Source organism: Pristiophorus japonicus, chromosome 10 (assembly GCF_044704955.1).
Source record: "Pristiophorus japonicus isolate sPriJap1 chromosome 10, sPriJap1.hap1, whole genome shotgun sequence".
NCBI classification, from domain to species: Eukaryota; Metazoa; Chordata; class Chondrichthyes; family Pristiophoridae; genus Pristiophorus; species Pristiophorus japonicus.
Genome location: NC_091986.1, coordinates 49,015,934 through 49,032,551, shown reverse-complemented (window position 1 = coordinate 49,032,551; position 16,618 = coordinate 49,015,934). Strand labels below are relative to the sequence as shown.

The following is a 16,618-nucleotide window of genomic DNA, read 5'->3' as shown; positions in this document are numbered from 1 at the left end:
ACAGGGTGACCCCACATACAGTGATAGTCCAGTTACAGAGACACACCAGATACAGGGACACTCCAGATACAGGGACGCACCAGAAACAGAGACACTCCAGACACAGGGAGACTCCAGATACAGGGACACTCCAGATATAGGGTGACTCCAGATACGGGGTGACTCCAGATACAAAGACACTCCAGATACGGGGTGATCCAGGTACAGGGTGACTCCAGATACAAAGACACTCCAGATACAGGGTGATTCCAGATACAGGATGAGTCCAGATACAGAGACATTCCAAATACAGAGACACTTCAGATACAGCTTGACTCCAGATACAGAGACACTCCATATATAGAGTGACTCCAGATATAGTATAGAGTGGCTCCAGATACAGCATGACTCCTGATACAGGGTGACTCCCGATATAGGGAAACACCAGATACAGAGACCCTCCAGATACAGGGTGACTCCAGATGCAGAGACGCTCCAAAGACAGGGACACTCCAAATACAGGGACACTCCAAAGACAGGGACACTCCAAAGACAGGGACACTCCAAATACAGGGACACTCCAAATACAGGGACACTCCAAATACAGGGACACACCAGATACAAGGCAACTCCAGATACAGAGACACTCCAGATACAGTGTGACTCCAGATACATGGACGCATCCAGATACAGGGTGACTGCAGATACAGAGTCACTCCAGGTACAGGGTGAGTCCAGATACAGGGTGACAACAGACACAGGGTAACTCCAGATTCAGAGACACCCGAGATACAGGGACATTCCAGATACAGGTGACACCAGACACAGAAACGCTCCAGATATAGCGACACTCCAGATACAGTGTGACTCCAGATACAGAGACACTGCAGACACAGACACTCCAGTTACAGGCACACACCACATACAGGGCGACTCCAGATACATGGACACATCCAGATACAGGGCGACTCCAGATACAGGGAACTCCAGATACAGAGACACTCCAGATACAGGATGACTGCAGACACAGGCTGAGTCCAGTTACAGTGTGACTCCAGATACAGAGACATTGCAGATGAAGAATCATTCCAGATACAGCGTGACTCCAGATATAGGACGACTCTAGATATAGTGACAATCCAGATACAGGGTGACTCCAGAAACAGGGTGACTCGAGGAACAGTGACAATGCAGATACAGCATGACTGCAGATACAGGGTGATTCCAGATACAGAGTCACTCCAGAAACATGGTGACTTCAGATATAGGTTGACCCCAGATACAGGGACACTCCAGATGCAGAGTGACCCCACATACAGGGTGAGTCCAGTTACAGGGACACTCCATATACAGGGACACTCCAGACACAGGGACACCAGAAACAGCGACATTCCAGATACAGGGTAACTCCATATACATAGAGACACCAGATACAGAGACACTCCAGATACAGAGACACTCCAGATACAGGGTGACTCCAGATACAGAGAGACTCCAAATACAGCAACAATGCAGATACAGAGACGCTGGTCCAGATCCAGTGAAACACCAGATACAGGTCAACTCCAGAAACAGGAACACACCAGATAAAGGGTGACGCCAGATACAGGGACACTCCAGATACAGGGACACTCCAGATACAGGGACACTCCAGATACAGGGACACTCCAGATACAGGGACACTCCAGATACAGGGACACTCCAGATACAGGGACACTCCAGATACAGGGACACACCAGATACAGGGGCACACCAGATACAGGGACACACCAGATACAGGGACACACCAGATACAGGGACACTCCAGATACAGGGACACTCCAGATACAGGGACACTCCAGATACAGGATGACTGCAGATACAGGCTGAGTCCAGTTACAGGGTGACTCCAGATACACAGACACTCCAGATTCAGGGTGATTCCAGATACAGAGACACACCAGATATAGCGTGACTCCAGCTATAGAGTGACTCCAGATACATGGTGATTCCAGATACAGAGACGCTCCAGATACAGAGACACGTCAGATACAGAGTCACTCCAGATACAGGGTGACTCCAGATACAGAGAGACTCCAGATACAGAGACACTCCAGATACAGGGTGACTGCAGATACAGAGAGACTCCAGATACCGGGTGACTCCAGATACAAAATCACTCCAGACACAGAGACACACCAGATACAGGGACACTCCAGATACAGGGACGCAACAGAAACAGAGACACTCCAGACACAGGGAGACTCCAGATACAGGGACACTCCAGATATAGGGTGACTCCAGATACGGGGTGACTCCAGATACAAAGACACTCCAGATACAGGGTGATCCAGATACAGGGTGACTCCAGATACAAAGACACTCCAGATACAGGGTGATTCCAGATACAGGATGAGTCCAGATACAGAGACATTCCAAATACAGAGACACTTCAGATACAGCTTGACTCCAGATACAGAGACACTCCATATATAGAGTGACTCCAGATACAGTATAGAGTGGCTCCAGATACAGCATGACTCCTGATACAGGGTGACTCCCGATATAGGGAAACACCAGATACAGAGACCCTCCAAATACAGGGTGACTCCAGATGCAGAGACGCTCCAGATGAAGAGACGCTCCAAAGACAGGGACACTCCAAATACAGAGACACTTCCGATACAGGGACACACCAGATACAAGGCAACTCCAGATACAGAGACACTCCAGATACAGTGTAACTCCAGATACATGGACGCATCCAGATACAGGGTGACTGCAGATACAGAGTCACTCCAGAAACATGGTGACTCCAGATATAGGTTGACCCCAGATACAGGGACACTCCAGATGCAGAGTGACCCCACATACAGGGTGAGTCCAGTTACAGGGACACTCCATATACAGGGACACTCCAGACACAGGGACACCAGAAACAGCGACATTCCAGATACAGGGTAACTCCATATACATAGAGACACCAGATACAGAGACACTCCAGATACAGAGACACTCCAGATACAGAGACACTCCAGATACAGGGTGACTCCAGATACAGAGAGACTCCCAATACAGCAACAATGCAGATACAGAGACGCTGGTCCAGATCCAGTGAAACACCAGATACAGGTCAACTCCAGAAACAGGAACACACCAGATAAAGGGTGACGCCAGATACAGAGACACTCCAGATACAGAGACACTCCAGATACAGGGACACTCCAGATACAGGGACACTCCAGATACAGGGACACTCCAGATACAGGGACACTCCAGATACAGGGACACTCCAGATACAGGGACACTCCAGATACAGGGACACTCCAGATACAGGGACACTCCAGATACAGGATGACTGCAGATACAGGCTGAGTCCAGTTACAGGGTGACTCCAGATACACAGACACTCCAGATTCAGGGTGATTCCAGATACAGAGACACACCAGATATAGCGTGACTCCAGCTATAGAGTGACTCCAGATACATGGTGATTCCAGATACAGAGACGCTCCAGATACAGAGACACGTCAGATACAGAGTCACTCCAGATACAGGGTGACTCCAGATACAGAGAGACTCCAGATACAGAGAGACTCCAGATACAGAGACACTCCAGATACAGAGTCACTCCAGATACAGAGACACTCCAGATACAGGGTGACTGCAGATACAGAGAGACTCCAGATACCGGGTGACTCCAGATACAAAATCACTCCAGATACAGGGACACTCCAGATACAGGGACACTCCAGATGCAGTGTGACTACAGATACAGGGTGACCCCACATACAGTGATAGTCCAGTTACAGAGACACACCAGATACAGGGACACTCCAGATACAGGGACACTCCAGAAACAGAGACACTCCAGACACAGGGAGACTCCAGATACAGGGACACTCCAGATATAGGGTGACTCCAGATACGGGGTGACTCCAGATACAAAGACACTCCAGATACAGGGTGATCCAGATACAGGGTGACTCCAGATACAAAGACACTCCAGATACAGGGTGATTCCAGATACAGAGACATTCCAAATACAGAGACACTTCAGATACAGCTTGACTCCAGATACAGAGACACTCCATATATAGAGTGACTCCAGATACAGTATAGAGTGGCTCCAGATACAGCATGACTCCTGATACAGGGTGACTCCCGATATAGGGAAACACCAGATACAGAGACCCTCCAGATACAGTGTGACTCCAGATACAGAGACACTCCAGACACAGACACTCCAGTTACAGGCACACACCACATACAGGGCGACTCCAGATACATGGACACATCCAGATACAGGGCGACTCCAGATACAGGGAACTCCAGATACAGAGACACTCCAGATACAGGATGACTGCAGACACAGGCTGAGTCCAGTTACAGTGTGACTCCAGATACAGAGACATTGCAGATGAAGAATCATTCCAGATACAGCGTGACTCCAGATATAGGACGACTCTAGATATAGTGACAATCCAGATACAGGGTGACTCCAGAAACAGGGTGACTCGAGGAACAGTGACAATGCAGATACAGCATGACGGCAGATACAGGGTGATTCCAGATACAGAGTCACTCCAGAAACATGGTGACTCCAGATATAGGTTGACCCCAGATACAGGGACACTCCAGATGCAGAGTGACCCCACATACAGGGTGAGTCCAGTTACAGGGACACTCCAGACACAGAGACACCAGAAACAGAGACATTCCAGATACAGGGTAACTCCATATATATATAGAGACACCAGATAGAGAGACACTCCAGATACAGCGTGACTCCAGATACAGGGTGACTCCAGATACAGAGACACTCCAAATACAGACACTCCAGTTACAGGGACACACCACATACAGGGCGACTCCAGATACATGTACACATCCAGATACAGGATGACTGCAGATACAGGGTGACTCCAGATACAGAGACACTCCAGATACAGCATGACTACAGATACAGCGTGAGTCCATATACAAAAACACTCCAGATATAGAGCGACCCAAGATACAGAGTGACTCCAGACACAGAGGTAGTCCAGATACAGAGACACTCCAGATATAGGTTGACTCCAGTAACAGAAACGCTCCAGATACAGAGACATTCCAGATACAGGATGATCCCAGATACAGGGTGACTCCAGATACAGGGACACTCCAGATACAGCGTTGCTCCAGATACGGGGTGACTCCAGATATAGAGAAACTCCAGATACACCGTGACTCCAGATACAGGATGCCTCCAGATACAGTGCCACTCCAGATAAAGGTTGACTCCCGATACAGAGACACTCCAAATATTGTGATAGTCCAGTTATAGAGACACACCAGATACAGGGACACTCCAGATACATGGACGCACCAGAAACAGAGACACTCCAGACACAGGGTGACTCCAGATACGGGGTGACTCCAGATACAGAGATAATCCAGATACAGGGTGATCCAGATACAGGGTGACTCCAAATACAAAGACACTCCAGATACAGGGTGATTCCAGATACAGGATGAGTCCAGATACAGAGACACTCCAAATACAGAGACACTTCAGATACAGCTTGACTCCAGATACAGAGACACTCCATATATAGAGTGACTCCAGATACAGTATAGAGTGGCTCCAGATACAGCATGACTCCTGATACAGGGTGACTCCCGATATAGGGAAACACCAGATACAGAGACCCTCCAGATACAGGGTGACTCCAGATGCAGAGACGCTCCAGATGAAGAGACGCTCCAAAGACAGGGACACTCCAAATACAGAGACACTTCCGATACAGGGACACACCAGATACAAGGCAACTCCAGATACAGAGACACTCCAGATACATGGATGCATCCAGATACAGGGTGACTGCAGATACAGAGTCACTCCAGATACAGGGTGAGTCCAGATACATGGACGCATCCAGATACAGGGTGACTGCAGATACAGGGTGACTCTAGATAAAGAGACACGCTAGATACACTCCAGATACAGGGACACTCCAGACACAGAGACACTCCAGTTACAGGGACACTCCAGATACAGGGCGACTCCAGATACAGGGTGACTCTAGATACAGGGTGACTCCAGATACAGGTTGCCTCCAGATACAGTGACACTCCAGATAAAGGGTGACTCCAGATACAAAGACACTCCAGATATAGGGACACTCCAGATACAGAGACACTCCAGATACAGGGTGACTCCAGATACAGAGAGACTCCAGATTCCAGATACAGGATGACTCCAGATGTAGGTTGATTCCAGATACAGAGACATTCCCTATACAGGGTGACTCCAGATACAGAGACACTTCAGATACAGAGACACTCCAGATGCAGGGACACACCAGATACAGGGCAACTCCAGATACACGGACACTCCAGATACAGGATGATTTGAGATAGAGGGTGACCCCAGATATAGAGACTCTCCAGATACATAAAAACATAGAAACATAGAAAATAGGTGCAGGAGCAGGCCATTCGGCCCTTCAATATGATCATGGCTGATCATGCAACTTCAATACCCCACTCCTGACTTCTCTCCATACCCCCTGATCCCTTTAGCCGTAAGCACCGTATCTAACTCCCTCTTGAATATATCCAATGAACTGGCATAAACAACTCTCTGCGACAGGGAATTCCACAGGTTAACAACTCTCTGAGTGAATAAGTTTCTCCTCATCTCAGTCCTAAATGGCCTACCCCTTATCCTAAGACTATGTCCCCTGGTTCTGGACTCCCCAACATCGGGAACATTCTTCCCGCATTTAACCTGTCCAGTCCTGTCAGAATCTTATACGTTTCTATGAGATCCCCTCTTATCCTTCTAAACTCCAGTGAATAAAGGCCCAGTTGATCCAGTGTCTTCTCATATGACAGTCCAGCCATCCCTGGAATCAGTCTGGTGAACCTTCGCTGCACTCAATAGCAAGAACATCCTTCCTCAGATTAGGAGACCAAAACTGAACACAATATTCCAGGTGTGAGGCCTCACTAAGGCCCTGTACAACTGCAGTAAGACCTCCCTGCTCCTATACTCAAATCCTCTAGCTATGAAGGCCAACATACCATTTGCCTTCTTCACCGTCTGTTGTACCTGCATGCCAACCTTCAATGATTGATGTATCATGACACCCAGGTCTCGTTGTACCTCCTCTTTTCCTAATCTGGAGTGACTGCACCTCGATTTTAAAATTCTCATTCTCATGTCCAAATCCCTCCATGGCATCGACCCTCCCTATCTCTGTAACATCTTCCAGCCCCACAAGCCTCCGAGATCTCTGTGCTCCTCCGATTCTGGCCTCTCGGGCACCCCCGATTCTACTCATTCCAACATTGACGGTCGTGCCTTCAATTTCCTGGGCCCTAAGCTCTGGAATTCCCTCCCTAAACCTCTCTACCTCTCTCTCCTCCATTATGATGCTCCTTAAAACCTACCTCTGACCAAGCTTTTGGTCACCTATCCTAATTTCTCTTTATGTGGGTCGGTGTCAAGTTTGGCCTGATTACAATTTGGTGACTGGAGACTGATTGGCATCACAACCATAAAATCTTTAGTAAAAGGCGAAAGGTTTACACAAACTGAAGTGAAATCTTAAAAGTCCTTCATTTCATGTTTTTAAGAAAAGATGACTGGTTGTAATTATTGATGATTCCACTGGGTGGCAGTGGGAAACGAGGGAGTGAATTAAAGGACCTGTCGATGCAAACACTGAGATACTCCAATCACAGGAAAAGTTACAGAATGATCAGCTTCCTTTTATGTTCTGTTTTTATTGTTACTTGTGCCAGGTGGACAGCCCTAACTTTATCCTCAACATTATGTGTAATGAGACAGGATTAATAAACAATCTCCTCGTAAAGGATCCCCTCAGAATGAGTGATTATAGCATGATTGAATTTCAAATTCAGATGGAGTGTGAGAAAGTTGGATCTCTAACCAGCGTACTAAGCTTAAATAAAGGAGACTATGAAGGTATGAGGGCAGAGTTGGGTAAAGTGGACTGGGAAAATAGATTAAAGGGTAGGACAGTTGATGAACAGTGGTGAACATTTAAGGAGATATTTCACAACTCTCAAGAAAAATAGATTCCAGTGAGGAGGAAAGGGTGTAAGAGAAAAGAAATAAAAAACGGTATCCAATTAAAAACAAGGGCATACAAAGTGGCCAAAACTAGTGGGAGGACAGAAGACTGGGAAGCTTTTAAAGGCCAGCAAAGAAACGACAAAAAAAATGATTAAGAAAGGGAAGATAGACTATGAAAGTAAACAAGCACAAATATAAAAACAGATAGCAAGAGTTTCTATAGATATATAAAAAGGGAAAAAGTGGCTAAAGTAAATGTTGGTCCCTTAGAGGATGAGACCGGGGAATTAGTAATGGAGAACATGGAGATGGCAGAAACTCTGAACAAAATTTTGTATCAGTCTTTACTAACAATATTCCGACAGTGGATAGTCAAGGAGCGATAGCGGGGAGGAACTTAACACAATCACAATCACTAAGGAGGTGGTACTCAGTAAGATAATGGGACTAAAGGCAGATAAATCCCCTGGACCTGATGGCTTGCATCCTAGGGTCTTAAGAGAAGTAGCGACAGGGATTGTGGATGCATTGGTTGTAATTTACCAAAATTCCCTGGATTCTGGGGAGGTCCCAGCAGATTGGAAAACTGAAAATGTAACGCCCCTATTTAAAAAAGGAGGCAGACAAAAAGCAGGAAACTATAGCCCAGTTAGCCTAACATCTGTGGTTGGGAAAATGTTGGAGTCTATTATTAAAGAAGCAGTAGCAGGACATTTGGAAAAGCAAAATTCGGTCAGGCAGAGTCAGCATGGATTTATGAAGGGGAAATCATGTTTGACAAATTTGCTGGAGTTCTTTGAAGATGTAACAAACAGGGTGGATAAAGGGGAACCAGTGGATGTGGTGTATTTGGACTTCCAGAAGGCATTTGACAAGGTGCCACATAAAAGATTACTGCACAAGATACAAGTTCACGGGGTTGGGGGTAATATATTAGCATGGATAGAGGATTGGCTAACGAACAGAAAACAGAGAGTAGGGATAAATGGTTCATTCTCTGGTTGGCAACCAGTAACTAGTGGGGTGCCGCAGGGATCAGTGCTGGGACCCCAACTATTTACAATCTATATCAACGACTTGGAAGAAGGGACTGAGTGTAACGTAGCTAAGTTTGCTGACGATACAAAGATGGGAGGAAAAGCAATGTGTGAGGAGGACACACAAAATCTGCAAAAGGACATAGACAGGCTAAGTGAGTGGGCACAAATTTGGCAGATGGAGTATAATGTTGGAAAGTGTGAGGTCATGCACTTTGGCAGAAAAAAATCAAAGAGCAAGTTATTATTTAAATGGAGAAAGATTGCAAAGTGCCACAGTACAGCGGGACCTGGGGGTACTTGTGCAGGAAACACAAAAGGATAGTATGCAGGTACAGCAAGTGATCAGGAAGGCCAATGGAATCTTGGCCTTTATTGCAAAGGGGATGGAGTATAAAGCAAAGAATCTTGCTACAGCTATATAAGGTATTGGTGAGGCCACACCTAGAATACTGCGTGCAGTTTTGGTTTCCATATTTATGAAAGGATATACGTGCTTTGGAGGCAATTCAGAGAAGGTTTGCTAGGTTGATACCGGGGATGAGGGGGTTGACTTATGAGGAAAGGTTGAGTAGGTTGTGCCTCTGCTCATTGGAATTTAGAAGAATGAGAGGTGATCTAATCGAAACATATAAGATTATGAGGGGGCTTGACAAGGTGGATGTAGAGAGGATGTTTCCACTAATGGGGGAGACTAGAACTAGAGGGCATGATCTTGGGATAAGGGGCCGCCCATTTAAAACTGAGATGAGGAGAAATTGCTTCTCTCAGAGGGTTATAAATCTGTGGAATTCGCTGCCTCAGAGAGCTGTGGAAGCTGGGACATTGAATAAATTTAAGACAGAAATAAACAGGTTCTTAAACGATAAGGGTATAAGGGGTTATGGGAAGTGGGCGGGGAAGTGGAGCTGAGTCGAGGGGCATTATGGCCTATTCCTGTTCATATTTCTTATGTTCTTATGTTATTATTAGCTTGGAAAGGTGTCAGCGGTGGCTCAGTGGGTAGCACTCTCACCTCTGAGTCGGAAGGTTGTGGGTTCAAGTACCACTCCAGAGACTCGAGCACAAAATCCGGGCTGAGACTCCCAGTGTAGTACTGAGGCTCACTGCACTGTCGAATGGGCAGCACTGAGGGAGCGCTGCACTGTTGGAGGGGCAGTACTGAGGGAACGCTGCACTGTCGGAGGGGCAGTACTGAGGGAGGGTTGCACTGTTGGAGGGTCAGTCCTGAGGGCATAGTGCACTGTCGGAGGGGCAGTACTGAGAGGGTGTCGCACTGTCGGAGAGGCAGTATCATAGAATAGAATAATTGAAATTTATAGTACGGAAGGAGGCCATTTCGCCCATCATGTCTGCTTCGGCTGACCAAGAGCTATCCAGCCTAAGCCCACGATTTAGCTCTTGGTCTGTAGCCCTGTAGGGGCTTTAAGTGCACATCCAAGTATTTTTTAAATGTAGTGAGGGTTTCTGCCTCTACCACCCTTTCAGGCAGTGAGTTCCAGACCCCCACCACCTTCTGGGTGAAGATATTTCCCCTCATAGCTCCTCTAAACCTCCCCCAAATTACTTTAAATCTATGCCCCCTGGTTGTTGACCCCTGTGCCAAGGGAAACTGGTCCTTCCTATCCACTTTATTCTGGCTCCTCATAACTTTATACACCTCAATCAGGTCTTCTCTCAGCCTCCTTTGTTCCAAAGAAAACAGACCCAGCATCTCTAATCTTTCCTCATATCCAAAATTCTCCAGACCAGGCAACATTCTTGTAAATGTTTCCAGTAATGTGGTGACCAGAACCACACGCAGTACTCCAGCTGCAACCTAACCAGTATTTTATACAGTTCAAGCATAACCTCCTTGCTCTTGTATTCCATGCCTCAACTAATAAAGGCACGTATTCTATATGTCTTCTCAACCATCTTATCTACCTGGCCTGCTACTTTCAGGAATCTGTGGACCTGCACTCTAAGGTCCCTTTGTTCCTCTACACTTTTCAGTGTCGTACCATTTAATGTGTATTCCGTTGCCATGTTAGACCTCCCCAAAGGCATTACCTCACACTTTTCTGGATTGAATTCCATTTGCCACTGTTCTGCCCACCTGATCAGTACATTACTATCATCCTGCAGTCAAAGCCTCCTTGATAAAGTGCAACACCCCCACCGGCACCTGGGAATCCCCGGCCCAAGACTGCCTAAAGTGGAGGAAGAGCATCTGAGAGGAAGCTGAGCACCTTGAGTCTTGTCGCCGAAAGCATGCAGAAACCAAGCGCAGACAGCGGAAGGAGCGTGCGGCAAACCAGACTCCCCACCCACCCTTTCCTTCAACCGCTGTCTACCGTACCTGTTACAGAGACTGTAATTCCCGCATTGGACTGTACAGTCACCTGAGAACTCACTTTTAGAGTGGAAACAAGTCTTCCTCAATTTCGAGGGACTGCCAAGATGATGATGATGATGCAGTCCACAGCTTTCTTCTTCATTATCAACCATGCAGCCTATTTTAGTGTCATCTGCAAACTTCTTAATCATACTCCCTATATTCAAAACTAAATCGTTGATATATACCACAAAAAGCAAGGGACCCAACACTGAACCCTGCGGAACCCCACTGCATACAGCCTTCCAGTCACAAAAACACCCATCAACCATTGCTTCCTGCCTTTGAGCAAATTTTAGATCCAATTTGCCACTTTGTCCTGGATCCCATGGGCTATTACTTTTGTGGCCAGTCTGCCATGTGGGACCTTATCAAAAGCTTTGCTAAAATCCATATACACTACATCATACGCACTGCCGTCATCGATTCTCCTGGTTACCTCCTTGAAAAATTCAATCAAGTTAGTCAGACACGACCTTCCCTTAACAAATTCATGCTGACTGTCCTTGATTAATCCGTCTTTCCAAATGAAGATTTATCCTGTCCCTCAGGATTTATTCCAATAATTTTTCCACCACCGAGGTTAGGCTGACTGGCCTGTAATTACTCGGTCTATTCCTTTCTCACTTTTTAAACAAAGGTACAATGTTAGTAGTCCTCCAATCCTTTCACACCACACCTGTAGCAAAAGAGGATTAGAAAATGATCGTCAGAACCTCTGCTATTTCCTCTTTTGCGTCTCTTAATAGCCTAGGATACATTTCATCCGGGCCTGGGGATTTATCCACTTTCAAAGCTGCTAAACCCCTTAATACTTCCTCTCTCACTATGTTTATCTTGTCAATATTTAGCATTCCTCCCTCATTGCAATATTGTGAAAACAGATGCAAAGTATTCATTAAGAATCAGACCCATGTCTTCCACCTTCACACATAGATTTCCTTTATGTCTCTAATAGGCCCCACTCTTTCTCTAGTTATCCTCTTGCTCTTAATGTATTTATAAAACATTTTTGGGTTTACCATGATTTTACTTGCCAACATTTTTTCATGCTCTCTCTTTGCTTTACTGATATCTTTTTTAATTGCACCCCTGCACTTCTTATACTCCTCTAGGGTTTCTGCAGTATTGAGTTCTTGGTATCTGTCATAAGATTCCCTTTTTTAAAATTTTACTCTGTATGTCCCTTGACATCCAGGAGGCTCTAGATTTGTTAGCCCCACCTATTTTTTTAAGGGAACATACTTGCTCTGTACCCTCAGGATCTCCTCTTTGAATGCCTCCCACTGCTCTGACACTTATTTACCTTCAAGTAGCAGTTTCCAGTCCACTTTGGCGAAATTCCATCTCAGTTCAGCAAAATTGGCTTTACCCCAATTGAGAACTTTTATTCCTGATCCATATACCCTTTCCATTTGCCACTCTTCATTCCTCAAAACCAAGTCCAAAACCGGCCCCTTCCTTGTTGGGCTTGTTACATACTGGCTAAAGAAGTTTTCCTGAATGCATTTTAAGCATTCCGCATCCTCTGTATGATTTACACGACTTTTTTCCCAGTTAAGATTAGGGTAGTTGAAATCCCCCACTATTACAGCTCTATAGTTTTTGCACTTTGCAGCAATTTGCCCACATCTTTGTTCTTCTATCTTCCTATTGTTTGGGGGTCTATAGTACACTCCCAGTAGTGTGATTGTCCTTTTTTAGTTCTTCAATTCAACCCATATAGACTCGTTTGATGATCCCTCAAACATATCATCTCTTCTCACAGCTGTAATTGTTTCTAATTAATACTGCGTCCCCCCCCATCCTTTTTTACCCCCCTCTCTATCCTGTCTGAAAACCCTATAATCAGGAATGGTGAGCTGCCATACCTGCCCTTCTTTCAGCCACATCTCAGTAATAGTTAGAATATCGTACTCCCAAGTGTCAATCTATGCTCTCAGCTCATTTGCCTTTATTCCTATACTACTTGCATTGAAGTATATACCATTTGGTGGTGCCAAACTCCCGTGTTGTCTATTTTCTAGCCCTTGTTTCCTCTGTCTTCCAAATTCACTTTCTTCTTTTCTGCTGTCCAATTCCAGCTTTGCTTCTCTCCCCACTGAATCTATTCTCCGATTCCCAACCCCTGCCAAGCTACTTTAAACCGTCCCCAACAGCACTAGCAAACCCTCCCACAAGGATATTGGTCCTAGCACTGTTGAGGTGCAACCCATCCGGTTTGTACAGGTCCCACCTCCCCCAGAAGCGGTCTCAATGCCTCAGGAATCTAAAACCCTCCCGCCAGCACCATCTCTCCAGCCACGCATTCATCTGCTCTATCCTCCTATTTCTGTACTCACTAGCATGTGGCACCAGCAGTAACCTGGAGATTACTACCTTTGAGGTCCTGCTTTTTAATCTCTCTCCTAGCTCCCTAAACTCTGCCTGCAGGACCTCATCCCCCTTTATACCTATGTCATTGGTCCCGATAGGGACCACAACGTCTGGCTGTTCTCCTTCTCCCCAGAATATCTTGCAGCCACTTGGTGAGATCCTTGACCCTGGCACCAGGGAGTTAACGATCCTGGAGTCACGTCTGCGGCCGCAGAGATGTCTGTCTGCTCCCCTCACTATTGAATCCCCTACCACTATTGCTCTTCCATTCCTCCCCCCCCCCTGTGCAGCTGAGCCACCCGTAGTGCCATGGACTTGGCTCTGGCTGCACTCCTCAGAGAACAGAATACTGTTTGGAGAGAGTGAGATGGACTCAGGGGACTCCTGCACTACCTGCCTTGTCCTCCTCTCCTGTCTGGTGGTCACCCATTTCCTCTCTGCCTGCACACCATTAAGCTGCGGGGTGGGGTGACCACCTCTTGAAACGTGCTATCCACAAAATTCTCAGTCTCGCGGATACTGAGGGAGCGCTGCACTGTTGGACGGGGCAATACTGAGGGAGTATTGCACTGTTGGAGGGGCAGTCCAGAGGGAGGGCTGCACTGTCTGAGGGGCAGTACTGAGGGAATACTGCACTGTTGGAGGGGCAGTATTGAGGGAGTGCTGCACTGTCGGAGGGGCAATACTGAGGGTGCGCTGCACTTCAGAGGGGCAGTACTGAGGGTGCGCTGCACTGTCAAGAGGGGCAGTAGTGAGGAAGCTTTGCACTGTCGGAGGGGCAGTACATAAGAACATACAAAAATATGAAATAGGAACAGTAGTAGTCCATATGGCTCCTCGAGCCTGCTCCGCTATTCAATAAGATCATGGCTGATCTGATCATGGACTCAGCTCCACTTCTCCGCCTGCTCCCCATAATCCTTTATAACCTTATCGTTTAAGAAACTGTCTATTTTTGTCTTAAATTTATTTAATGTCCCAGCTTCCACAGCTCTCTGAGGCAGCAAATTCCACAGATTTACAACCCTCTGAGAGAAGAAATTTCTCCTCATCTCTGTTTTAAATGGGCGGCCCCTTATTCTAAGATCGTGCCCTCTAGTTCTAGTCTCCCCCATCAGTGGAAACATCCTCTCTGCATTCACCTTGTCAATCTTACACATTTCGATAAGATCACCTCTCATTTTTCTGAAAACCAATGAGTAGAGGCCCAACCTACTCAACCTTTCCTCTGAGGGAGCGCTGCACTGTCAGAGGGGCAGTACTGAGGGAGCGCTGCACTGTCGGAGAGGCCGTATTGAGGTTATCTGCTGTCTGTGGGAGCTTGCTATGTGCAAATTGGCTGCCACATTTTCTACATTGCAACAGTGACTACACTTCAAAAAATTATATCATTGTCTGTAAAGCACTTTGGGACATCCTGAGGTTTATATTTAAACTGTCGGGAGTAGAGGTCTCTGGGTATGTAGAAACACGCACACTCAGATTGCTTTCAGCTCGCTGTATAAACAAGCTGCTGCTTGCTGCCAGTGGTACTGGGGCACCTCTCTATATCAGTAGCTATGGTGTAATTGCACCCACTGATCTAATTAGCACTAATCACTTGTGCCAAACAAGATAGGAGCCAAGCAATTGCAAACAGTTTGTTCTCCTTAACTACCTAATTCAGATAGGATTATCATAAACTACAGCTGTAGAGCTGGAGGAGGCCATGGTGGCATTTGAACACAAGAATGAGAATTTTAAAATCGAGATGTTGAGGGACTGGGAGCCAATGTAGGCCAGCGAGCACTGGGGCGATGCGAGTTTGGACACAGGCAGCAGAGTTTTGGATAACCTCAAGTTTACGGAGGGTAGAATGCGGGAGGCCGGCCAGGAGCGTGTTGGAATAGTCAAGTCTAAAGGTAACAAAGACATGGATGACGGTTTTAGCACGAATGAGCTGAGGCAGGGGCAGAGATGGGTAATGTTATAAAGTTGAAAGTAGGCGGTCTTAGTGATGGACTGGATAGGCATTGAAAAGTATGTGATCCCACCATAATACAAAGTATTAATTTACAATGTGTTGTGAGCAGGGCTACTGGTTTATTGTGACCGATCAAAACCAAATTCCACTTTTATGGTATTCCAAGATTTCTGTGGGTGTTATGAGGGCTACTTTTAATAAGTCAGTTACCTCCATGTACTGTGTACAGTTACATCCTTCTTTCAAGAGATACACTAAAGTAGCAGTTTTTAGTAGTCTGGGGAAAGAGGCGAATAAGTAATTCATTGGATGTGAAGCACTATGAGACGTACGGAGGGTATGTTACTGTGTACCACAGATACAAATTAATTTAAATCCAGGCTGACACTTCAATGCAGTCCTGAGGGAGTGCTGCACTGCCGGAGGGGCAGTCCTGAGGGAGCGCTGCAGTGTAGGAGGACAGTACTGAGGGAACGCTGCACTGTCAGAGCGGCAGAACTGAGGGAATGCTGCACTGTCGGAGGTGCCGTCTTACAGATCAGATGTTGAACCCAAGGCCCCATCTGCTCTCTCAGATGGATGTAAAGGATTCCATGGCCATTATTCGAAGAGCAGCAGGGGCATTCTCCCTGGTGTCCTGGCCAATATTTATCCTTTAACCAACATCACTAAAAAAAGATTATCTATTCATTAGTCATTGCTGTTTTTTTGGAGCTTGCTGTGCCAATTGGCTGCCAGTGTTTCCCAGATTACAGCAGTGACTGCACTTCCAAAGTACTTCATTGGCTGTAAAGTGCTTTGAGACATCCTGATGTTGTGAA

At 46.4% G+C, this 16,618-nt stretch overlaps 1 protein-coding gene across 1 annotated transcript in view; it reads right to left on the bottom strand.

The window, feature by feature from the left end:
- LOC139274985 (collagen alpha-6(IV) chain-like) overlaps positions 1–16,618 on the bottom strand; it is a 401,423-nt gene that overhangs the window by 259,094 nt on the left and 125,711 nt on the right. The gene's annotated exons all lie outside the window — the stretch shown is intronic.